The following is a 25,083-nucleotide window of genomic DNA, read 5'->3' as shown; positions in this document are numbered from 1 at the left end:
GCCCCTGATGTGCCTCTGTAAACTCCCCCCCCCCACTTCAGTAAACCAGATGTGCCTGTTTAATTCCCCCCCCCCCCCCCCCCATAGTGAGCCAGATGTGTTTTTTATTACCCCCCTCCCCCCATTCATAGCCGGGTGCATGCCCTTTATGCCTCCCCCTCCCCCATTTACAGTCAGCTGTGCCCCTTTTAATTTGTTATCCCCCCCCCCCCATGGATAGCCAGGTGTTGGCCCTTTAAGATATTTATTTCCCCAAATGCCAGGTGTCCCCTCCACCCCCTCTGCAGAGCTAGGCGCAGGGAAGCATTAGGAGTAAGACTCTCTCACCTGACCTTGTTCCACCGGCGATCACGATCTCCTCCCTGCAGTACCGCTGGCCGCCTCACTATGCTGACCAGATCGGGTCCCGGCTTGATGACGTCATCAAGCCGGGACCCGGTTCACTCAGCATGGTGAGGCTGACAGCGGGACTACAGGGAGAGGATCGCGATCGGCGCTGGAACAAGGTCAGGTAAAGATTGATACATTGTAATCCTCCATGCTGCCCGATTGCAGCATTGAGGGGGAAGGGGGGTATTACAGAGGATCGGGCGGGGGTTGGGAGGATTGGAGACCCGGGAAGGGATGCCAGTGTAGTGTAGTTAGGGGGAGGGGGGGTTAATGAGCCCAGGAGCGTGCTAGCACGCCCGCTGTGCTCATTAAATGACAGCAACTTATAATCACGTCATGTGGCTTTCAGGAGCCACTTGCAATGACGTGATTATACTGTATGCGGGATGTAAACTGGTTAAAGGAGACCTGAACTCAGAACTTCCTCTCTGTTCTAAAAGATATGCAACAGCATGATATAAGTAAGAGATAAGCAAAAAGAGGAAAAACGTCCTCTTACCCTGTCAGTGTGGTATAGAAAAAGTGCATGGGAGGAATCACGTTTACAACTGGCACGTAGAGCTAGAGGGGTTTTTTTATTCCCTTAGTTGAAGAAGCTCCTTTTTTCCTTATACAAATACCCAAGTTTATCCAGATCACTTAGAACCCTGTTTCACACTGAAAATCACTGCACAATCCCTGCTATTTTGTTGGAACTTTGTTTGCAATTATCATTCAGGGAGCAATGCTCATTACCTCAACAACAATTGCAAACGCAATCATGGCAACATTTTGCCACAATTTTAAGTTTTCACACTTTTATTTTCTGCTATTTTGCTCTCTACTAGGCTGCTATGCCAGTGCTGTGTCTGATCCTGCACTACTGCTATTTCTCTGCTCTCCACTAGGCTACTATGCCGATGCTGTGTCTGGTCCTCCTGTGTCTACAGTATTATGTTATGCTACTGATATTGAAGGCTCTCGTGGTTCCTGAGATAGGGTATACTGACACTATCTTGTAAACCAGTGGGGTTGGGGGGCTGTAATTTGTGTAGAAGACATGAAATGAGTACTGCTTCTCTGCTCTAAAAAATACACAACAGCATAATAACCTTTAAAGAAAAACATGTTTGTTACAGCTGATACAAATTCTTCAATAAATCTGCACTGTTTATACTTTGTGCTTTTATGGAAGCAGACATATTGTTACCATACTGTTATTTCAAATGAGCTTGTCTGTGTTTTCCTTCTGTCCTGTGCAAGAGTTCAGGTCCACTTTAAACTTCAGTGAAATAGCTTAACACCTTTATGACTGGGGGTATTCTTCATTTGACAAGAACAGACTTTTCCATTTCTGCAGTGTTTAGATCACATGTGTCGAACTCCAGGCCTGGAGGGCCAGATCCATGCCAGTGTTTAGGATGGACTGAGAAAGAAAGGAATGTGTTCTACCTCATGGACCACACCTTTCCTGATTCAGACCCATCGATTCATTTGAGCTGTATCAAAAATGTGTGAGGATCTCGGCCCTCGTAGGACCGGTTTGACATACCTGGTTTAGATGAACATTTTAAGTGCTTTGCAAATTATCCCAAGTATTGCTTTGTGGATCATTCAACCTGCAAAATTAGGTTGTAATACTCTAATAGTGTCCAGTCACTCTTGTAATTAATATACCTTTACTACGCTACATTTTTTTTATAGTTAAAGGAAAAACACCATCTTTTACTAAAAAATTAGAGAATAAAATTAAATACACAAAATTACTTTGTAACTGAATATCATTAAAGAATACCGTATATACTCGGATACAAGTCGACCCCGTGTATAAGTCGACCCCCAAATTTAATCCCCAAAAGCTGGTATTTTTCAAAGTCTCAAGTATAAGTCGGCCTAGGAAAGTTGATGGCTGCAAGTGGGGACTAGGAGGGGTAACTGGTTTTGCACTTGGGGTCCAGGAGAAGTAATGTCTGCACTTAGGGAACAGGAGAAGTTAATGGCTGTAGTGCATAAAACTCTGCTGCCATTAACTCCTCCTTGTCCCCAGGTGCTGCTTCAGCTTTTCACATATGCAGAGCGGATAGATGCACATATCCAGGCATCAAGTACTATGGGCAGTTTTCCCTACAAACTCCCCCTCCCAGCAGCTGCGGTGCCTTCCGCTCTCTCCACCGGGGGGCCCCCTCGCCTCCCTCCCCCCCCACCCCCGTGTTCTGTGAAAACAGTGTAGCAGAGCTGTCATACATTACCTATTCCTTTTTAACTGCAAACCTCCCCTCCCAGCCGCTATGGTGCCTTCCGCTCTCTCCCCCGGGTGGCCGCCTCTCTCCCCCGTGTTCAGTGACAACAGTGTAGCAGAGCTAACATACGTTACCTAATCCACCGCTGTGCGCTGTGTCCTTTGATCTCCTCCTCGTTCATGCCGGCGAGCATACTATAGCGTCTCTCCCGCTTCAGTACCATGTGACTCCCGATGTCACATGGTACTGGAAGTGGGAGAGACGCTATAGTATGCTCGCCGGCATGAACGAGGAGGAGATCAAAGGACACAGCGTGCAGCGGTGGATTAGGTAACGTATGTCAGCTCTGCTACACTGTTGTCACTGAACACTGGGGAGAGAGGCGGCCACCAGGGGAGAGAGCGGAAGGCACCATAGCGGCTGGGAGGGGAGGTTTGTAGGTAAAACTGGCAACAGTTATGATTAGGAGGAGACAGGAGGGAGGGAGAGCTAGAGAGGGGGCAGTGCAGTGTAGCCTAATGAGGAGAAAGTGGCACCCCGACCCCGGCTATAAGTTTGGAAATGTAGGTCTGACGCGACTATAAGTCGACCCCCCCACTTTTACATTGTGAGTCAGTCCTAAATTTCTCGACTTGTAGTCGAGTATATACGGTAAACTTTTTTTTTTAGGCTGTGGACAACACTTATTGCTGTTTTGTTTTTCTGTGGTTAATGGAAAATATAGATATGAAAGGAGGAGATATCCTCAGTAAAATAGGGTGTGCCACTTACACACTATACACATTGCGTTAAGATCACAACGCAACAGTAGCGAAAAGTCGCATTGTGCATTAGGAGTGTGTCACAGTGAATCATTTTTACAATGAAAGTATACTTCACTGCCTCCATAGGGCATGAGCATAGTATAATATTGTACTGTGATAAGTGGGAAAAGGTACTTGGAGAGAAACTAGATGAACTTGCATGGGATAAGTGTATTTCATACATCTGGTAAACACTTGGACTCAGTTACTACAATTTAAGATTGTCACCATATGGTACCTCACTCCAGAAAAAAATATATCAGATGAATTTAAAAGATAATAACCATTGTTGGAAATGTAGAGCTGAGGTGGGGAATTTATCACATATGTTATGGTACTGCCTAATAATACAATTTTTCTGGACAGAAATAGAGCTATTCATCAAAAAACACATAGCTCCAGATGGGGATATAAATGCCACGGCAGCGATCTTCAGGCTCAGCCTAAAAGGGTAAAATAAGATTGTGGCACTTTTGATATACATTCTCTCCCTAGCAGCAAAAACTATCATAGTGAGGTATTGGAAATCCACAAACAAGCCCTCTATAAAAGGATGGATGAAACAATCATCACACTTGCTGTTGATGGAATCGGGTGAGGAGGAAGGGGAACCAGAAGGTGTGACAAGTAAAAACTTTCGGATGGCTAGAGAGTTATGGGAAGGAGCAAGGGAAAAACATGACGGTGGAAGAGAGAGATCGGAAAATATGTGATATTAGGTTAGGATGAGTGAGGTGTTGATATGTATGGTTAGATGAATGGCTGGATGATATGGTACAAGAACCAACTTGTTTGGGTGGAGATTGGGAAACAGAATGTGTTGAAAGGAAAGTTGTGATCTTAAACAATGAATGGGTAGTGATTAAAGTATAGGAGTCTGAATGAAAACTGGCGTACATAATGTTACATTTATATTATGGATTCAGAGGCTGCGGTCTTTTGACCTTTTTATTTTTTTTCTAATAATCAAAGAAATCAATTATTAAACAATGATGCAAAATGTACCCAACATAAGAGTGCCTCAATGAAGTACATTTGATATAGTTGGGTACAGTACAAAATGCACACTGAGTTTGAAAAAAAAAGAAAGGGGGGGGGGGGGAGAAGAAAAAAAAGAAAGTAGGGGACTCTCGCAGCTTAGGCGGAACTAGTCGGACGGCGTTGGTAGCGCCCCTGCAGCCAGTCCTGAGACCCTTCCATCCATCATACTAGGTGAGCCCTGCGCTGATGCTCTCTCTTTCTCGTTGCTACTGATTCTCAACTTATTATTCACTGTGTGCACCTTATGGGAATATTCCCTCCTATATACTCAGCTGCTAATTTCTTTACTTGTCTACCTCATCCTCCTACCACTCCTTCCCATATTTCACCCTATATGTTTTTTTATTATTATCCGTTACCTCATTATATATGAAATATTCATGTTTGTATGTATTATATCGCACTTGCACCTTATTTTTATTAGTGGCAACTATTAATTGAGAATATATTTATATATAGTTGTATGTGACCCTCTAGGAATAATTCTCTGCGATACAGTGCCTTTTTCACTACACAATTTATTATGTATTTTTGAATATAAATCTTTTTGTGGCACTGCTTCATATTTCTCTACATATATATATATTACATATATATATATTACTATTATCTAATACGCAGGGTTTGCGTTCTATATTGTTATATTAGGGGCCTAAGGCCCAGGTCTGGCTGCCTTGTTCTTAATTGTTTTTAAACTATGGTTGGCTTATAAATAAAGACTTTTTGTACTTTCCCTACATCTTGTATTTACATTTTTTGCTCATTTGTTTAGTTTTTATTTTCACTATAAGGGGGATCTCTAGTTTCTTCTATATTTGCTATAGTTCATTGGTTTAGGTCGGCGACCTACTTCCCCTAGCCTATTATGGCAACTTTTGTAACATTAGTTACTTAGTGATGCTTGCTCGCTTGTTTTGGTGTGAACTAGTCAGTATCTAAGCATAGCCCATATAGAAAGGGAAGATCTAGTTAAATATAAATCTATCATATACAGTATACTAAAAGGAAAGATGGAAGCAAATTGTTTTTTTTTTCAAATCTACTTGCACAGGGCTTCCTTCAGCCCCTGGCAGCCCTCCTGTGCCCTAGCCGCAGATCTACTATACATCCAGCCGGTGGCCCGAGGTCCCCTCTGTTGCAGATGCTGCCAGGCATCTACTGCGCCTGCGCGAGAGCCGCTCGCAGTAGTGCTGAGTTGATCTGAAGTGTTCTGCGCAGGCACAGAACTACTGTGCCTGCGCTGTACACTTCAGACCATGTCAGTGTGACCATGAGCGGCTTTCAAGCAGGCGCAGTAGATACCTGGCAAGGTCGACATCTGCAACGGAGGGGACCCCGGGCCACCGATTGCAAGTGGAGCTGCGGAGAGGGCACAGGACGGCTCCCAGGGGCTGGAGGAAGCCCTGGATAAGTAGATTTAAAAAAAAAATCCTCAGACCTTCTCTTCAATATATTAAAAAGTATTGCAACTGTTCAGAAATAATAATAACAATATCAACATATAAAGTGAAGAACTTAAAGTGGATCCGAGAGAAACTTTTACCCATTGCATAATTGTTCTTTTCATGTAGTTTGAAGGGCATTCCTCAAGCCCAATACTTTTTTGTTTTGTTTTAATACTCTAATTCCCTATAAATGAAACAAGCCTCGCCCACAGCTTCTCCAGAGTGCCTTGGCACTCTCAGACTCATGTAGCATGGGCTTATGGGAGCTCAGTCTGGGCAGGAGGAGGAGAAGGTTAATAGCCAGATATTTTAGAGGCAGAGGGAAGGAGGGAGGAGGATAGGGGAGTGAAGTGTTTACAGGCTGAGGGCTGGAGATGCAGATCAGCTTGCCTGTGTGTAATGTTTACAAAACAGAACATGGCCGCTCTCATTGTATCACAGAAAGAAATAATATAATAATACAATATACAATAACATTTCTATAGCGCTTTTCTCCCATAGGACTCAAAGCGCTTAGGCTCTCTCAGATTCAGTAATTAGTAGGATGAAGTATTCAATCATATACTGTTGAAGCTGTTTGCAGCTAGATATTCTGTGTAAACTATCTAAACTTTAGATTCAATATATAGACAAGTTACTTTTTATAGTTAGTTTTTTATCTCGGCTCCACGGCAAAAAAAAATCTTGCTCTTAATATCTCAATCAGCCACTAGATGGCAGCGATACTCCAATATGAAATGCTATGACCTCTTTCTATTTTTTTCTGTAGAAGGCTACATCCACCCTACACTGTCAGCTGAAGAAGGTTTACTTCATTCCATTACAAGACAACAAAAAAAACAGCAAAACAACATGAAATCACAAGTTAAAACTGTATTCTCAGGATGTCACACTTGTTGTTTATAGCTTCCTTTACTACATATGTTAGTAACAAAATGATCACTTAACAGCAATTTACATTTAGGAACATATTTAAATAAGGTCAGAGATTATGTTTTGCACTACAGGATAAGTTTACATAGGAGCCGGATGCATAATGGGATCTTGTAGACTCATCATAGATTAGCATTGAGACTGCTTCACCTGGCTTGGTCGGTAATGTCACATTTGTACTACTTACTGGAAATTACAGCAACATATGAGAAAAGTAATTTATGACTCATTTTACCCTGGAAGAAACGTACTTCATTTTTGTATGTGTTTACAAATATTTTAAATTTTAAGAATTCCGTAAGTGTTCCTTAAAAAAAAACCTATCAGAGATAAATACTTGGAATATGGGCAACTGCAGCACAAACCACACCTGCCAAACACTTTTGAGCTTTACCTGCACTTCCTGTGCCCTTACAACCACACACAAGCAGTATCTAAAAACTGCAACCTCAGTTTTCAGTGTAAACTGCATATAAAATTATTTAAAAGGCATTTACAGTGTATCCACAAAAGGGGTGTGACAAACCCCTGCCACATCAGAAATAGTGACTACTATGGGGCCTAAATGGGCCTTAATGTATTTACTTCCACTTTAATTTTTCTGCATTCCTTCACCTTGTTACTGCCAGGCACATACACTTGCAGTGAAGAGATTGAGGAAATCAGTGGATTCTCACATATGCTGGACCTTCCAGGTGGGGGGAGGGTGGTAAGTATTCACATGTGTGTCTATCCACCATAAGCATTGCACTTTGTTAGTGTTCATAGGGTGCCATATCTACACCCTTTCCCCTCCCCCTTCTTTCCATTCTACCACCTTTCCCAATCTTCCTCCCTCTGCCTCTTCCTTTTCCCTCCCCATCCATCTCATGTTCCCTCCCCCCAAAACCTACTTTATCCCCCCCAACCCAACCCACCTCCATCCCCACCCAAATTTCCTGTAATCCCCAACCCACACAATTAACATGAAGCAACCCCCACAATTAACATGAAGCAACCCCCACAATTAACATGAAGCAAGCAACCCCCACAATTAACATGTAGCTGAACTCCATGCACCACTGCTGCTATCTGGAGTTGGGTTCATCTACATAGTAGCTGAACTCCATGTACCGCTGCCTTCTACTGTTGGTATTAGCTGGATGTCAAGGTCCTGTTGATCTCGGTACCGGTTATTGGTGCAGGCTTTCCCAGGGTGTGGAGTCTAAGTGAGCACAGGTCTTCACCAGCACACCCCGGATTACTTTGCTGCACAGTGCCCACCAGGTTACTACCCCCACCAGAGATAAAAAGAACAGGAGGGGTCAACCTTGCCATGGCGGAAGGAGGATGAGAACTGATGAAACAGGACTGAGGTAAAAGGACTGGGGTAACTGGACTGGCGTGGTGAAACTGACTTACATGACTGGCATGATGGAACTGACTTACAGGGCTGGCATGATGGAACTGACTTACAGGGCTGGCATGATGGAACTGACTTACAGGGCTGGCATGGTGAAACTGACTTACATGACTGGCATGATGGAACTGACTTACAGGGCTAGCATGATGGGACTGATTGACAGGATTGACGTGACAGAATTGACTGACAGTATTGATGACTTTATTATTAATTTATAAAACGCCAACATATTCTAAGGCACTGTACAAAGTAAGAAAAACAATCATGGGGTACATAATAATACAGACAATGGTATACATCAAATATGGACACCGGCACAAAATACAGAATTGATTATTACAACCGCAAATGTAACATGATGAATAAAATGTATAACATAGTACAAGCTACAAAATGAATGACAAATTCCAAGACACAAAAAGGTGAGAGAGCCACGCCCCCCACTGAGCCCTATAGGGAACCTCAGGTTGCCCGCTGCTGGAGGTAGCCGCCTATGTTTGTGCCACTTCTGGAAGTCTTCCGGAACGGCGTTCATAGAGGGCAAGGAGCTCTCCGCTGGACCTCGTAAGCGTGACACCAGACTACAGCTATAAAGTACTTTTCAGATTATAAGACGCACCTAGGTTTAGAGATCAAAAACGAGGAATAAAAATATACTAAACTTGGTGCATCCTCAGTGCAGGGGCGTCTTATGGACCTTTTACCCCCCCCCCCCCCCCCCAAATATAATAAACTAAGTTATAAGTTACAAATAATATATCAGACCAAAAATACCCATCAATGTACTAGGCATGTGCTAATAATCAACATAAACAGAGAATACAGCATGAGAAGTATAAAACACTGATTGTAGAAATAAACCATTCATTCATTCAGCCCAGAGGGGTAAAGTGCATGTGTAAATAATACAGGTGCTATTGAAAGATCTGAATAAAGTGCAGAGGTGTTAAACAGTAAAAAAGTGTCCTTTGCTAAGGAAGCAGCAGTATGCAGGACTTAGAGCCTACAGCTGGTGCACTTGCTTGGGGGAACGACGACTCCTGGCCGCACATTCGGACTATGAGACTCACCAACTTTCTACCCCCAATTTTTAGGGGCATCTTATAGTCCAGAAAATACGATAATGACTGAACTTCGGAGCCTCTGATCCCAAATTATACATTGAGCACTGCTATTGCCGCAGCTAATATTGCAGTCCATGCGGTGCCCAAATTAACAGCCACAGGCAACCTATTTCCCTGCTTCATAGCTGAGATAAGACTGATGAACAGTATGCAGCTGCACCACCGGTATGCTGTTATGCAATCTGATTCTCAAGCACTGCTCTTTCTCTCCTCCTTCCCACAGCCCTGACTTTGGGACATCAGGAGCCAGAGCTGCGCTAATGCTTGCAAGCACAGTGAGGAACATGAAAAGATGTGCCACCCGATGCTGGACTGGTGAGTGCCTTGGCTTCTGCTGCAGTGCTCACTCTGCTTTTTACTTACAAATGGGGAGATATAGAGAGTCAGCCCCCTTTGTGTGAAGGGGGAGTCAAAGAACTTTGGCCTTTGTGGTGTTGGGGAGGAATGAAGGGGGCAGGGGGGTACACAAACTTGCCAGGCCAAAAGGAGGGAGCAGGGGGACAGGAAGGATCTGCTGGTGGAGTCGCAGCTATTTGCAAAGTTATTATTTTGTATATCCATAATCATTTTTCCAACCAAACAGAAATGAGCACATAGCAGCCACACTAAAAGGGAGAGCATACTGACGCAGACACTGGCCTCACTAATAGGGAGCAAGGGGGCAGAGTAGTGTGTTAATGGCTATGTGGGGGCCTGCAGGAGTAATTGGCTGTAGTTGGGAGCCTGTAAGGATTAATGGCTAAAATACTTTATGCAGTGCAGTTGTTAACTCCTCCTGGTCCCCAAGTACAGCCATCAGCAATACAGTGTGGTTAGAGTGTCTGACAGTGGTCACTTTGTAGTTAGTCATGTGTGGCTACACCATCAGTGGGCATTGCAAGCTCAGAAGGAAGCTAACACTAGTATGAGGTTCAGAATGGTCAAGTGGTTAAAGGTCAAAGGTTAATTTGGAGTTTCATGTTGGTTTCCTTTCATCTAAGGGCTAAGATCTGGGTTAGCAGCAGCATTTGGTGATATTTTCTTCAATGAGAAGGAGAGGTTCCTTACATCTCATTAACAGGATCTATTTCCAGCTGCTGTTAGTATTTACCAGCTGATACCCCCACCAGGGTGTATAAGTGTATGAGGGCGCATGGTATATGGCATACAGTATCTGCTAAATACACTTTACATACTGTAATAGATTATTGCTGGGTGTATTTGTTTTCCTGTCATGTGCCCACATATGCCCCAACAGCTAGCCCCCCGAAATCTGGAGCCTCCACTGCCATTAATCCCCCCTGGTTCCCAAGTGCAGCAATTAACTTTGCTGGATAGACCTGTACTTGAGTCATTAAAACATTCCAGCTAAAGAGGGTCAAATCTTGGGGTCGACTTGTACACAAGGTCGACTTATACACTTTTACAGTGAATAAATTATTACCTAGCATTCCCTGCTGCTTTGAATCATCTAAACTTTATATCCTGTTTATTTTTTTCTAAAACGCAACATTTGTTATATGTATTTAATTTTATCTAATCCACGTACCCCTTGTACCCATCAGAAATACCCCAGGGGTACCGCATCTTGAGAGCCAAGAGAGTCTAGTCTATAAGACTATTTAAATGTATTGTTTATGGAAACATTGATGAGGGATTGATTTACAAAGTTGGTCCTTAGGATTAATGCTAGAGGAAACAACTGTAGACAAGTGGGCTGTGACATTAAATCATAAAGAATGATGATTCTGGACACGTTCTGATTATTTAATACCAAAATGTTTTATATGATATCAATTTAGATACTCTGTAACCTTTTATTGCACTTTATTAAATAAATATGGATTTAAAAAGCATAACTCCAAGAAGCTGAACACAATTAAGTGATTAGTATAATTAGGACATCAGTGTTGCTCCAAATAACAGTTCATTCAAGTCTATGAGACACAACCCACAATCCTGCACAGTCATTCCAATTTCTCTTCTATGTTTCTGGGTTGGTAGCTTGGAACATTCACATATTTATTAGAGATGGGCCGAACCTCCGATTTTAGGTTCGCGAACCGGGTTCGCGAACTTTCGCGTAACGTTCGGTTCGCGTTAAAGTTCGCGAACCGCAATAGACTTCAATGGGGATGCGAACTTTGAAAAAAAAAATAATTATGCTGGCTAGAGTTGGGCCGAACCTCCGATTTTAGGTTCGCGAACCTGGTTCGCGAACTTCCGCGGAAGGTTCGGTTCGCGTTAAAGTTCGCGAACCGCAATAGACTTCAATGGGGATGCGAACTTTGAAAAAAAAAATAATTATGCTGGCCACAAAAGTGATGGAAAAGATGTTTCAAGGGGTCTAACACCTGGAGGGGGGCATGGCGGAGTGGGATACATGCCAAAAGTCCCGGGGAAAAATCTGGATTTGACGCAAAGCAGCGTTTTAAGGGCAGAAAGCACATTGAATGCTAAATGACAGGCCTAAAGTGCTTTCAAACATCTTGCATGTGTATACATCAATCAGGTAGTGTAATTAAGGTACTGCTTCACACTGACACACCAAACTCACCGTGTAACGCACCGCAAACAGCTGTTTGTGTAGTGACGGCCGTGCTGGACTGGTGCGCACCATGGCGAGAGTGCAGGTTTTGGTGGCTTTACAGCCCATATGGTCGCCTGGCTGATGTAGCTGAATGACAGAACAGTGACTGTCCAGCTGATCAAATTTGGTCTGACCACAATGAGGCAACGACCTTATTATCGTGGGTGTGCCCCCCGAGACACTCATCTAGGCGCAGGTCATTGCTTCATTGTGATACGCAAGCCCCTTCACCACAGCAAGGTAATGATCACGAAGGGGAATGGGCGCATGTACATGCCTTTTCTTTTGTTGTTGCAGCTGCCCACAGTGCAGCCAGAAAAATTAGGCAGTCATGTACACGCACCAGAAAAATTATTACAGCGGCCGCTGCTAGCAGCGGCCTAAAAAATTCAGCAATCCGCCTGGAGTCCCGGACCCTGTTGGTGGTGGCGGAGAAGGTAGTCAAGCGGCCTGCAGGCAGACATGCTGTGTGGAGGGACTGGGAGCGACTTAGTCTTCTTGGGGCAGGCCAGGCAGCCAGTCACACGGCGTGCAGGCAGAGATGCTGTGTGTGCGGGGACTGACTTAGTCTTGGGGCGGGCAGCAGCCCTCCGGGATTCATGCCTCATTCATTTTGATAAAGGTGAGGTACTTAACACTTTTGTGACTTAGGCGACTTCTCTTCTCTGTGACAATGCCTCCAGCTGCGCTGAAGGTCCTTTCTGACAGGACGCTTGCGGCAGGGCAGGAGAGAAGTTGGATGGCAAATTGGGACAGCTCTGGCCACAGGTCAAGCCTGCGCACCCAGTAGTTCAAGGGTTCCTCATCGCTGTTCACAGCAGTGTCTACATCCACACTTAAGGCCAGGTAGTCGGCTACCTGCCGTTCCAGGCATTGGTGGAGGGTGGATCCGGAAGGGCTACGGCGAGGCGTTGGACTAAAGAACGTCCGCATGTCCGACATCACCATGAGATCGCTGGAGCGTCCTGTCTTTGACTGCGTGGACACGGGAGGAGGATTAGTGGCAGTGGTACCTTGCTGGCGTTGTGCTGTCACATCACCCTTAAAGGCATTGTAAAGCATAGTTGACAGCTGGTTCTGCATGTGCTGCATCCTTTCCACCTTCCGGTGAGTTGGTAACAGGTCCGCCACTTTGTGCCTGTACCGAGCGTCTAGTAGTGTGGCCACCCAGTACAGCTCATTCCCCTTGAGGTTTTTTATACGGGGGTCCCTCAACAGGCAGGACAGCATAAAAGACGACATCTGCACAAAGTCGGATCCAGTACCTTCCATCTCCTCTTGCTCTTCCTCAGTGACGTCAGGTAAGTCAACCTCCTCCCCCCAGCCGCGAACAATACCACGGGAAGGTTGAGCAGCACAAGCCCCTTGCGATGCCTGCTGAGGTTGTTCTCCTGCCGCTGTCCCCTCCTCCTCCTCCTCCTCCCCCAAAGAAACACCTTGCTCATCATCCTCTGAGTCTGACTCGTCTTCTGCACACGACTTCTCTTCTTCCTCCTCCTCCCCCCTCTGTGCTGCCGCAGGTGTTGAGGAAACAGCTGGGTCTGATGAAAATTGGTCCCATGCCTGTTCCTGCCGTAACGGTTCCTGGTCACGCTCATTCACAGCTTCATCCGCCACTCTACGCACAGCACGCTCCAAGAAGTAAGCGTAGGGAATTAAGTCGCTGGTGGTGCCCTCACTGCGGCTCACCAGGTTGGTCACCTCCTCAAACGGCCGCATGAGCCTGCATGCATTTTCCATCAGTGTCCAGTTGTCGGGCCAGAACATCCCCATCTTCCCAGACTGTTTCATTCTACTGTAGTTGTAGAGGTAGTGGGTCACGGCTTTCTTCTGTTCTAGCAGGCGGGAGAACATGAGCAGGGTCGAGTTCCAGCGAGTCGGGCTATCGCAAATGAGGCGTCTCACCGGCATGTTGTTTTTGCGCTGAATTTCCGCAAAGCGTGCCATGGCTGTGTAAGACCGCCTCAAATGCCCACAGAACTTCCTGGCCTGCTTCAGGACATTCGCTAAGCCAGGGTACTTTGCCACAAATCTTTGAACCACTAGATTCATGACATATGCCATGCAGGGTATGTGTGTCAGCTTCCCCATATGCAAAGCGGCAAGCAGATTGCTGCCGTTGTCGCACACCACGTTGCCTATCTCCAGGTGGTGCGGGGTCAGCCACTCATCCACCTGTTTCTTAAGAGCAGCCAGGAGAGCTGCTCCAGTGTGACTCTCCGCTTTGAGACAAGACATGTCTAAGATGGCGTGACACCGTCTTACCTGGCATGCAGCATAGGCCCTGCGGAGCTGGGGCTGTGTAGCTGGAGAGGAGAACTGCCACTCAGCCAAGGAGGAGGAGGACAGCGAAGAGCATGTAGCAGGAGGAGAGGAGGTGGCAGGAGGCCTGCCTGCAAGCCGTGGAGGTGTCACAATTTGGTCCGCTGCGCCCTGCTTGCCATCGTTCACCACCAGGTTCACCCAATGGGCTGTGTAGGTAATGTAGCGGCCCTGCCCGTGCTTGGCAGACCAGGCATCCGTGGTCAGGTGTACCCTTGACCCAACGCTCTTCGCAAGAGATGACACCACTTGCCTCTCAACTTCACGGTGCAGTTGGGGTATGGCCTTTCTCGAAAAATAAGTGCGGCCTGGCATCTTCCACTGCGGTGTTCCGATGGCCACAAATTTACGGAAGGCCTCAGAGTCCACCAGCCGGTATGGTAACAGCTGCCGAGCTAACAGTTCCGCCACGCCAGCTGTCAGACGCCGGGCAAGGGGGTGACTGGCTGAAATTGGCTTCTTCCGCTCAAACATTTCCTTCACGGACACCTGACTGCTGCTGTGGGCAGAGGAGCAGGAACCGCTCAAGGGCAGAGGCGGAGTGGAGGAGGGTGCCTGTGAAGGTGGAAGGGAGAAAGCGGCAGAAGCAGATAATGCACCTGATGGAGGAGGAAGAGGAGAAGGAGGGTGGCTTTGCTTTTGTGTGCTGCTGCTGCTTTTGCTCAGGTGGCCATCCCATTGCTGTTTGTGCCTTTTCTCCAGGTGCCTTCGTAAGGCACTTGTCCCTACGTGAGTGTTGGCCTTTCCACGGCTCAATTTTTATTGGCAGAGCGAACAGATGGCTTTGGTCCGATCTGAGGCACACACATTAAAAAATTTCCACACCGCTGAGCCACCCTGGGATGTGGGCACTATGGGGACCGTCACCTCAGCAGCTGATGCTGAAGGGCAAGTTGGCTGGCTGTACATAGGTGGTGATACATGGTGCCGGACTCTGCCACCAGCTGTTTCTGACGAAGAGCTGCCCCAGCTTCTTTCAGCAACTTCTCTCCTCCTACTACTCTCTGACTCCCCCTCTGAACTGTCCCCCTCTTCATCTCCTCTATTGGGAACATACAGAGGATCCCTATCATCGTCATCATCGTAATCATCCTGCCCAGCTTCGCTTGCCTCAGACAAATCCAAACATGCACCATCAGTAGGTCCTTCATCCTCCTTACACGTTACATCCATAGTGTTGCCGGGTAACTCAAATATATGAGCTGGTGAAAATTCATCTGGCTGTAACAACAATGGCTGTGCATCAGTGATTTCAACACTAAATAATTCTTGCGAAGTGTCAAATGCAGCGGAAGTGGTGCTAGTAGTAGCGCTGGCGGCTGAGCAAGATGAAGTGTTCTGTGTCGCTAAATACTCAACCACGTCCTGACAATCTTGGGAGGTGATGGGACGTGCCTTCTTCCGAGCACTGTACTGTGGGCCAGGTCCACACGAAATTACATTTACACGACCTCGCGCAGATCTGCCGGGTGGCCTTCCTCTGGCTCTGGCACTACCTCTTCCTCTACCTGTTTTGTCCATATCGGGTATGCACGGAGTGGTATATCACACTGCGTGCACTCACGTAGGTAGGTGGGTTCACTTAACTGCACAGGTATGCGCACTGATGCGGTGGGTTCACTGAACAGAACAGGTATACAGTGGCGGGTTCACAGAACAGGTATGCAGTGGCAGGTGCACTGAACACAACAGGTATGCAGTGGCGGGTTCACTGAACAGGTATACAGTGGCGGGTCCACTGAACAGAACAGGTATGCAGTGGCGGGTTCACTAAACAGAACAGGTATACAGTGGCGGGTTCACTAAACAGAACAGGTATACAGTGGCGGGTTCACAGAACAAGTATGCAGTGGCAGGTTCACTGAACACAACAGGTATGCAGTGGCGGGTTCACTGAACAGGTATACAGTGGCGGGTCCACTGAACAGAACAGGTATGCAGTGGCGGGTTCACTGAACAGGTATACAGTGGCGGGTCCACTGAACAGAACAGGTATGCAGTGGCGGGTTCACTAAACAGAACAGGTATACAGTGGCGGGTTCACTAAACAGAACAGGTATACAGTGGCGGGTTCACAGAACAGGTATGCAGTGGCAGGTTCACTGAACACAACAGGTATGCAGTGGCGGGTTCACTGAACAGGTATACAGTGGCGGGTCCACTGAACAGAACAGGTATGCAGTGGCGGGTTCACTGAACAGGTATACAGTGGCGGGTCCACTGAACAGAACAGGTATGCAGTGGCGGGTTCACTAAACAGAACAGGTATACAGTGGCGGGTTCACTAAACAGAACAGGTATACAGTGGCGGGTTCACAGAACAGGTATGCAGTGGCAGGTTCACTGAACACAACAGGTATGCAGTGGCGGGTTCACTGAACAGGTATACAGTGGCGGGTCCACTGAACAGAACAGGTATGCAGTGGCGGGTTCACTGAACAGGTATACAGTGGTGGGTCCACTGAACAGAACAGGTATGCAGTGGCGGGTTCACTGAACAGGTATACAGTGGCGGGTCCACTGAACAGAACAGGTATGCAGTGGCGGGTTCACTAAACAGAACAGGTATACAGTGGCGGGTTCACTAAACAGAACAGGTATACAGTGGCGGGTTCACAGAACAGGTATGCAGTGGCAGGTTCACTGAACACAACAGGTATGCAGTGGCGGGTTCACTGAACAGGTATACAGTGGCGGGTCCACTGAACAGAACAGGTATGCAGTGGCGGGTTCACTGAACAGGTATACAGTGGCGGGTCCACTGAACAGAACAGGTATGCAGTGGCGGGTTCACTAAACAGAACAAGTATACAGTGGCGGGTTCACTAAACAGAACAGGTATACAGTGGCGGGTTCACAGAACAGGTATGCAGTGGCAGGTTCACTGAACACAACAGGTATGCAGTGGCGGGTTCACTGAACAGGTATACAGTGGCGGGTCCAATGAACAGAACAGGTATGCAGTGGCGGGTTCACTGAACAGGTATACAGTGGCGGGTCCACTGAACAGAACAGGTATGCAGTGGCGGGTTCACTGAACAGGTATACAGTGGCGGGTCCACTGAACAGAACAGGTATGCAGTGGCGGGTTCACTAAACAGAACAGGTATACAGTGGCGGGTTCACTAAACAGAACAGGTATACAGTGGCGGGTTCACAGAACAGGTATGCAGTGGCAGGTTCACTGAACACAACAGGTATGCAGTGGCAGGTTCACTGAACAGGTATACAGTGGCGGGTCCACTGAACAGAACAGGTATGCAGTGGCGGGTTCACTGAACAGGTATACAGTGGCGTGTCCACTGAACAGAACAGGTATGCAGTGGCGGGTTCACTAAACAGAACAGGCATACAGTGGCGGGTTCACTAAACAGAACAGGTATACAGTGGCGGGTTCACAGAACAGGTATGCAGTGGCAGGTTCACTTAACACAACAGGTATGCAGTGGCGGGTTCACTGAACAGGTATACAGTGGCGGGTCCACTGAACAGAACAGGTATGCAGTGGCGGGTTCACTGAACAGGTATACAGTGGTGGGTCTACTGAACAGAACAGGTATGCAGTGGCGGGTTCACTGAACAGGTATACAGTGGCGGGTCCACTGAACAGAACAGGTATGCAGTGGCGGGTTCACTAAACAGAACAGGTATGCAGTGGCGGGTTCACTGAACAGGTATACAGTGGCGGGTCCACTGAACAGAACAGGTATGCAGTGGTGGGTTCACTGAACAGGTATACAGTGGCGAGTCCACTGAACAGAACAGGTATGCAGTGGCGGGTTCACTAAACAGAACAGGTATACAGTGGCGGGTTCACTAAACAGAACAGGTATACAGTGGCGGGTTCACAGAACAGGTATGCAGTGGTGGGTTCACAGCACAGGTATGCAGTGGTGGGTTCAATGAACAGGTATACAGTGGCGGGTCCACTGAACAGAACAGGTATGCAGTGGTGGGTTCACAGCACAGGTATGCAGTGGTGGGTTCACAGAACAGGTATGCAGTGGTGGGTTCACAGCACAGGTATGTAGTGGTGGGTTCAATGAACAGGTATACAGTGGCGGGTCCACTGAACAGAACAGGTATGCAGTGGCAGGTTCACTGAACAGGTATGCAGTGGTGGGTTCACAGCACAGGTATGCAGTGGTGGGTTCACAGAACAGGTATGCAGTGGTGGGTTCACAGCACAGGTATGCAGTGGTGGGTTCAATGAACAGGTATACAGTGGCGGGTCCACTGAACAGAACAGGTATGCAGTGGCAGGTTCACTGAACAGGTATGCAGTGGTGGGTTCACAGCACAGGTATGCAGTGGTGGGTTCACTGAACAGGTATGCAGTGGTGGGTTCACAGCACAGGTATGCAGTGGTGGGTTCACAGCACAGGTATGCAGTGGTGGGTTCACAGCACAGGTATGCAGTGGTGGGTTCACAGAACAGGTATGCAGCCAGACAGGAACAAGTTAAGCCTAACTAATCTTTCCCTGAGAGACAGTCTGCAGCAGCTCGCCCTACTCTCACTAACGCAGGCAGCACACGAGTGACCGTAATGGCCGCCGCTGCCTGCCTTATATAAGGGGGGGTGGGGCTCCAGGGGCTAGTGTAGCCTAATTGGCTACACTGGGCCTGCTGACTGTGATGTAGAGGGTCAAAGTTGACCCTCCATGTGCATTATGGGGCGAACCGAACTTCCGCAAAGGTTCGCCTGCGGGACGCGAACGCGAACCACTGAAGTTCGCATGGAACCGTTCGCAGGCGAACCGTTCGGCCCAACTCTAATGCTGGCCACAAAACTGATGGAAAAGATGTTTCAAGGGGTCTAACACCTGGAGGGGGGCATGGCGGAGTGGGATACATGCCAAAAGTCCCGGGGAAAAATCTGTATTTGACGCAAAGCAGCGTTTTAAGGGCAGAAATCACATTGAATGCTAAATGACAGGCCTAAAGTGCTTTAAAACATCTTGCATGTGTATACATCAATCAGGTAGTGTAATTAAGGTACTGCTTCACACTGACACACCAAACTCACCGTGTAACGCACCGCAAACAGCTGTTTGTGTAGTGATGGCCGTTCTGGACTGGTGTGCACCATGGCGAGAGTGCAGGTTTTGGTGGCTTTAAAGCCCATATGGTCACCTGGCTGATGTAGCTGAATGACAGAACAGTGACTGTCCAGCTGATCAAATTTGGTCTGACCACAATGAAGCAACGACCTTATTATCTTTTGTGTGCCCCCCGAGACACTCATCTAGGCGCCGGTCATTGCTTCATTGTGATACGCAAGCCCCTTCACCACGGCAAGGTAATGATCACGAAGGGGAATGGGCGCATGTACATGCCTTTTCTTTTGTTGTTGCAGCTGCCCGCAGTGGAGCCAGAAAAATTAGGCAGTCATGTATACGCACCAGAAAAATTATTACAGCGGCCGCTGCTAGCAGCGGCCTAAAAAATTCAGCAATCCGCCTGGAGTCCCGGACCCTGTTGGTGGTGGCGGAGAAGGTAGTCAAGCGGCCTGCAGGCAGACATGCTGTGTGGAGGGACTGGGAGCGACTTAGTCTTCTTGGGGCAGGCCAGGCAGCCAGTCACACGGCGTGCAGGCAGAGATGCTGTGTGTGCGGGGACTGACTTAGTCTTGGAGCGGGCAGCAGCCCTCCGGGATTCATGCCTCATTCATTTTGATAAAGGTGAGGTACTTAACACTTTTGTGATTTAGGCGACTTCTCTTCTCTGTGACAATGCCTCCAGCTGCGCTGAAGGTCCTTTCTGACAGGACGCAGGAGAGAAGTTGGATGGCAAATTGGGACAGCTCTGGCCACAGGTCAAGCCTGCGCACCCAGTAGTTCAAGGGTTCCTCATCGCTGTTCACAGCAGTGTCTACATCCACACTTAAGGCCAGGTAGTCGGCTACCTGCCGTTCCAAGCGTTGGTGGAGGGTGGATCCGGAAGGGCTACGGCGAGGCGTTGGACTAAAGAACGTCCGCATGTCCGACATCACCATGAGATCTCTGGAGCGTCCTGTCTTTGACTGCGTGGACACGGGAGGAGGATTAGTGGCAGTGGTACCTTGCTGGCGTTGTGCTGTCACATCACCCTTAAAGGCATTGTAAAGCATAGTTGACAGCTGGTTCTGCATGTGCTGCATCCTTTCCACCTTCCGGTGAGTTGGTAACAGGTCCGCCACTTTGTGCCTGTACCGAGGGTCTAGTAGTGTGGCCACCCAGTACAGCTCATTCCCCTTGAGGTTTTTTATACGGGGGTCCCTCAACAGGCAGGACAGCATAAAAGACGACATCTGCACAAAGTCGGATCCAGTACCCTCCATCTCCTCTTGCTCTTCCTCAGTGACGTCACGTAAGTCAACCTCCTCCCCCCAGCCGCGAACAATACCACGGGAAGGTTGAGCAGCACAAGCCCCCTGCGACGCCTGCTGCGGGTGTTCTCCTGCCGCCATCCCCTCCTCCTCCTCCTCCTCCTCCCCCAAAGAAACACCTTGCTCATCATCCTCTGAGTCTGACTCGTCTTCTGCACACGACTTCTCTTCTTCCTCCTCCTCCCCCCTCTGTGCTGCCGCAGGTGTTGAGGAAACAGCTGGGTCTGATGAAAATTGGTCCCATGCCTGTTCCTGCTGTAACGGTTCCTGGTCATGCTCATTCACAGCTTAATCCGCCACTCTACGCACAGCACGCTCCAAGAAGTAAGCGTAGGGAATTAAGTCGCTGATGGTGCCCTCACTGCGGCTCACCAGGTTGGTCACCTCCTCAAACGGCCGCATGAGCCTGCATGCATTTTTCATCAGTGTCCAGTTGTCGGGCCAGAACATCCCCATCTTCCCAGACTGTTTCATTCTACTGTAGTTGTAGAGGTAGTGGGTGACGGCTTTCTTCTGTTCTAGCAGGCGGGAGAACATGAGCAGGGTCGAATTCCAGCGAGTCGGGCTATCGCAAATGAGGCGTCTCACCGGCATGTTGTTTTTGCGCTGAATTTCTGCAAATCGTGCCATGGCTGTGTAAGACCGCCTCAAATGCCCACAGAACTTCTTGGCCTGCTTCAGGACATCCGCTAAGCCAGGGTACTTTGCCACAAATCTTTGAACAACTAGATTCATGACATGTGCCATGCAGGGTATGTGTGTCAGCTTCCCCATATGCAAAGCGGCAAGCAGATTGCTGCCGTTGTCGCACACCACGTTGCCTATCTCCAGGTGGTGCGGGGTCAGCCACTCATCCACCTGTTTCTTAAGAGCAGCCAGGAGAGCTGCTCCAGTGTGACTCTCCGCTTTGAGACTAGACATGTCTAAGATGGCGTGACAGCGTCGTACCTGGCATGCAGCATAGGCCCTGCGGAGCTGGGGCTGTGTAGCTGGAGAGGAGAACTGCCACTCAGCCAAGGAGGAGGAGGACAGCGAAGAGCATGTAGCAGGAGGAGAGGAGGTGGCAGGAGGCCTGCCTGCAAGCCGTGGAGGTGTCACAATTTGGTCCGCTGCGCCCTGCTTGCCATCGTTCACCACCAGGTTCACCCAATGGGCTGTGTACGTAATGTAGCGGCCCTGCCCGTGCTTGGCAGACCAAGCATCCGTGGTCAGGTGTACCCTTGACCCAACGCTCTTCGCAAGAGATGACACCACTTGCCTCTCAACTTCACGGTGCAGTTGGGGTATGGCCTTTCTCGAAAAATAAGTGCGGCCTGGCATCTTCCACTGCGGTGTTCCGATGGCCACAAATTTACGGAAGGCCTCAGAGTCCACCAGCTGGCATGGTAACAGCTGCCGAGCTAACAGTTCCGCCACGCCAGCTGTCAGACGCCAGGCAAGGGGGTGACTGGCTGAAATTGGCTTCTTCCGCTCAAACATTTCCTTCACGGACACCTGACTGCTGCTGTGGGCAGAGGAGCAGGAACCGCTCAAGGGCAGAGGCGGAGTGGAGGAGGGTGCCTGTGAAGGTGCAAGGGAGAAAGCGGCAGAAGCAGATGATGCACCTGAAGGAGGAAGAGGAGAAGGAGGGTGACTTTTCTTTTGTGTGCTGCTGCTGCTTTTGCTCAGGTGGCCATCCCATTGCTGTTTGTGCCTTTTCTCCAGGTGCCTTCGTAAGGCACTTGTCCCTACGTGAGTGTTGGCCTTTCCACGGCTCAATTTTTATTGGCAGAGCGAACAGATGGCTTTGGTCCGATCTGAGGCACACACATTAAAAAATTTCCACACCGCTGAGCCACCCTGGGATGTGGGCACTATGGGGACCTCAGCAGCTGATGCTGAAGGGCAAGTTGGCTGGCTGTACATAGGTGGCGATACATGGTGCCGGACACTGCCACCAGCTGTTTCTGATGAAGAGCTGCCCCAGCTTCTTTCAGCAACTTCTCTCCTCCTACTACTCTCTGCCCCCCCCCCCTCTGAACTGTCCCCCTCTTCATCTCCTCTATTGGGAACATACAGAGGATCCCTATCATCGTCATCATCGTAATCATCCTGCCCAGCTTCGCTTGCCTCAGACAAATCCAAACATGCACCATCAGTAGGTCCTTCATCCTCCTTACACGTTACATCCATAGTGTTGCCGGGTAACTCAAATATATGAGCTGGTGAAAATTCATCTGGCTGTAACAACAATGGCTGTGCATCAGTGATTTCAACACTAAATAATTCTTGCGAAGTGTCAAATGCAGCGGAAGTGGTGCTAGTAGTAGCGCTGGCGGCTGAGCAAGATGAGGTGTTCTGTGTCGCTAAATACTCAACCACGTCCTGACAATCTTGGGAGGTGATGGGACGTGCCTTCTTCCGAGCACTGTACTGTGGGCCAGGTCCACACGAAATTACATTTCCACGACCTCGCGCAGACCTGCCGGGTGGCCTTCCTCTGGCTCTGGCACTACCTCTTCCTCTACCTGTTTTGTCCATATCGGGTATGCACGGAGTGGTATATCACACTGCGTGCACTCACGTAGGTAGGTGGGTTCACTTAACTGCACAGGTATGCGCACTGATGCGGTGGGTTCACTGAACACAACAGGTATGCAGTGGCGGGTTCACTGGACACAACAGGTATGCAGTGGCGGGTTCACTGAACACAACAGGTATGCAGTGGCGGGTTCACTGAACACAACAGGTATGCAGTGGCGGGTTCACTGAACAGGTATGCAGTGGCGGGTTCACTGAACAGTACAGGTATACAGTGGCAGGTTCACTGAACACAATAGGTATGCAGTGGCGGGTTCACTGAACACAACAGGTATGCAGTGGCGGGTTCACTGAACACAACAGGTATGCAGTGGCAGGTTCACTGAACAGGTATGCAGTGGCGGGTTCACTGAACAGTACAGGTATACAGTGGCGGGTTCACTGAACACAACAGGTATGCAGTGGCGGGTTCACTGAACAGGTATACAGTGGCGGGTTCACTGAACAGAACAGGTATACAGTGGCGGGTTCACTGAACACAACAGGTATGCAGTGGCGGGTTCACTGAACAGGTATGCAGTGGCGGGTTCACTGAACAGTACAGGTATACAGTGGCGGGTTCACTGAACACAACAGGTATGCAGTGGCGGGTTCACTGAACAGGTATACAGTGGCGGGTTCACTGAACAGAACAGGTATACAGTGGTGGTTTCACTGAACACAACAGGTATGCAGTGGCGGGTTCACTGAACAGGTATGCAGTGGCGGGTTCACTGAACAGTACAGGTATACAGTGGCGGGTTCACTGAACACAACAGGTATGCAGTAGCGGGTTCACTGAACAGGTATACAGTGGCGGGTTCACTGAACAGAACAGGTATGCAGTGGCGGGTTCACAGAACAGGTATGCAGTGGCAGGTTCACTGAACACAACAGGTATGCAGTGGCGGGTTCACTAAACAGGTATACAGTGGCAGGTCCACTGAACAGAACAGGTATGCAGTGGCGGGTTCACTGAACACAACAGGTATGCAGTGGCAGGTTCACTGAACACAACAGGTATGCAGTGGCGGGTTCACTGAACAGGTATGCAGTGGCGGGTTCACTGAACAGTACAGGTATACAGTGGCGGGTTCACTGAACACAACAGGTATGCAGTGGCGGGTTCACTGAACAGGTATGCAGTGGCGGGTTCACTGAACAGTACAGGTATACAGTGGCGGGTTCACTGAACACAACAGGTATGCAGTGGCGGGTTCACTGAACAGGTATACAGTGGCGGGTTCACTGAACAGAACAGGTATACAGTGGCGGGTTCACAGAACAGGTATGCAGTGGTGGGTTCACAGCACAGGTATGCAGTGGCAGGTTCACTGAACAGGTATGCAGTGATGGGTTCACAGCACAGGTATGCAGTGGCAGGTTCACTGAACAGGTATGCAGTGATGGGTTCACAGAACAGGTATGCAGTGGTGGGTTCACAGCACAGGTATGCAGTGGCAGGTTCACTGAACAGGTATGCAGTGATGGGTTCACAGCACAGGTATGCAGTGGCAGGTTCACTGAACAGGTATGCAGTGATGGGTTCACAGAACAGGTATGCAGTGGTGGGTTCACAGCACAGGTATGCAGTGGCAGGTTCACTGAACAGGTATGCAGTGATGGGTTCACAGAACAGGTATGCAGTGGCAGGTTCACTGAACAGGTATGCAGTGGTGGGTTCACAGTACAGGTATGCAGTGGTGGGTTCACAGAACAGGTATGCAGCCAGCCAGGAACAAGTTAAGCCTAACTAATCTTTCCCTGAGAGACAGTCTGCAGCAGCTCGCCCTACTCTCACTAACGCAGGCAGCACACGAGTGACCGTAATGGCCGCCGCTGCCTGCCTTATATAAGGGGGGGTGGGGCTCCAGGGGCTAGTGTAGCCTAATTGGCTACACTGGGCCT

The 25,083-nt window shown here is 48.5% G+C and overlaps 1 long non-coding RNA gene across 1 annotated transcript in view; it reads left to right on the top strand.

Annotated features, from left to right (window-relative positions):
- Positions 1 to 9,595: 9,595 nt before the first annotated feature.
- The window catches only part of LOC137544274 (uncharacterized), a 48,124-nt gene continuing 32,636 nt past the window's right edge, over positions 9,596 to 25,083 (top strand). Inside the window, exon 1 of the long non-coding RNA XR_011025805.1 lies at positions 9,596 to 9,672. This is a non-coding gene — a long non-coding RNA (uncharacterized lncRNA). The remainder of the gene's footprint in view (positions 9,673 to 25,083) is intronic.

Source organism: Hyperolius riggenbachi, chromosome 2 (genome assembly GCF_040937935.1).
Source record: "Hyperolius riggenbachi isolate aHypRig1 chromosome 2, aHypRig1.pri, whole genome shotgun sequence".
NCBI classification, from domain to species: domain Eukaryota; kingdom Metazoa; phylum Chordata; class Amphibia; order Anura; family Hyperoliidae; genus Hyperolius; species Hyperolius riggenbachi.
This window is presented reverse-complemented; position numbering and strand designations above follow the sequence as displayed.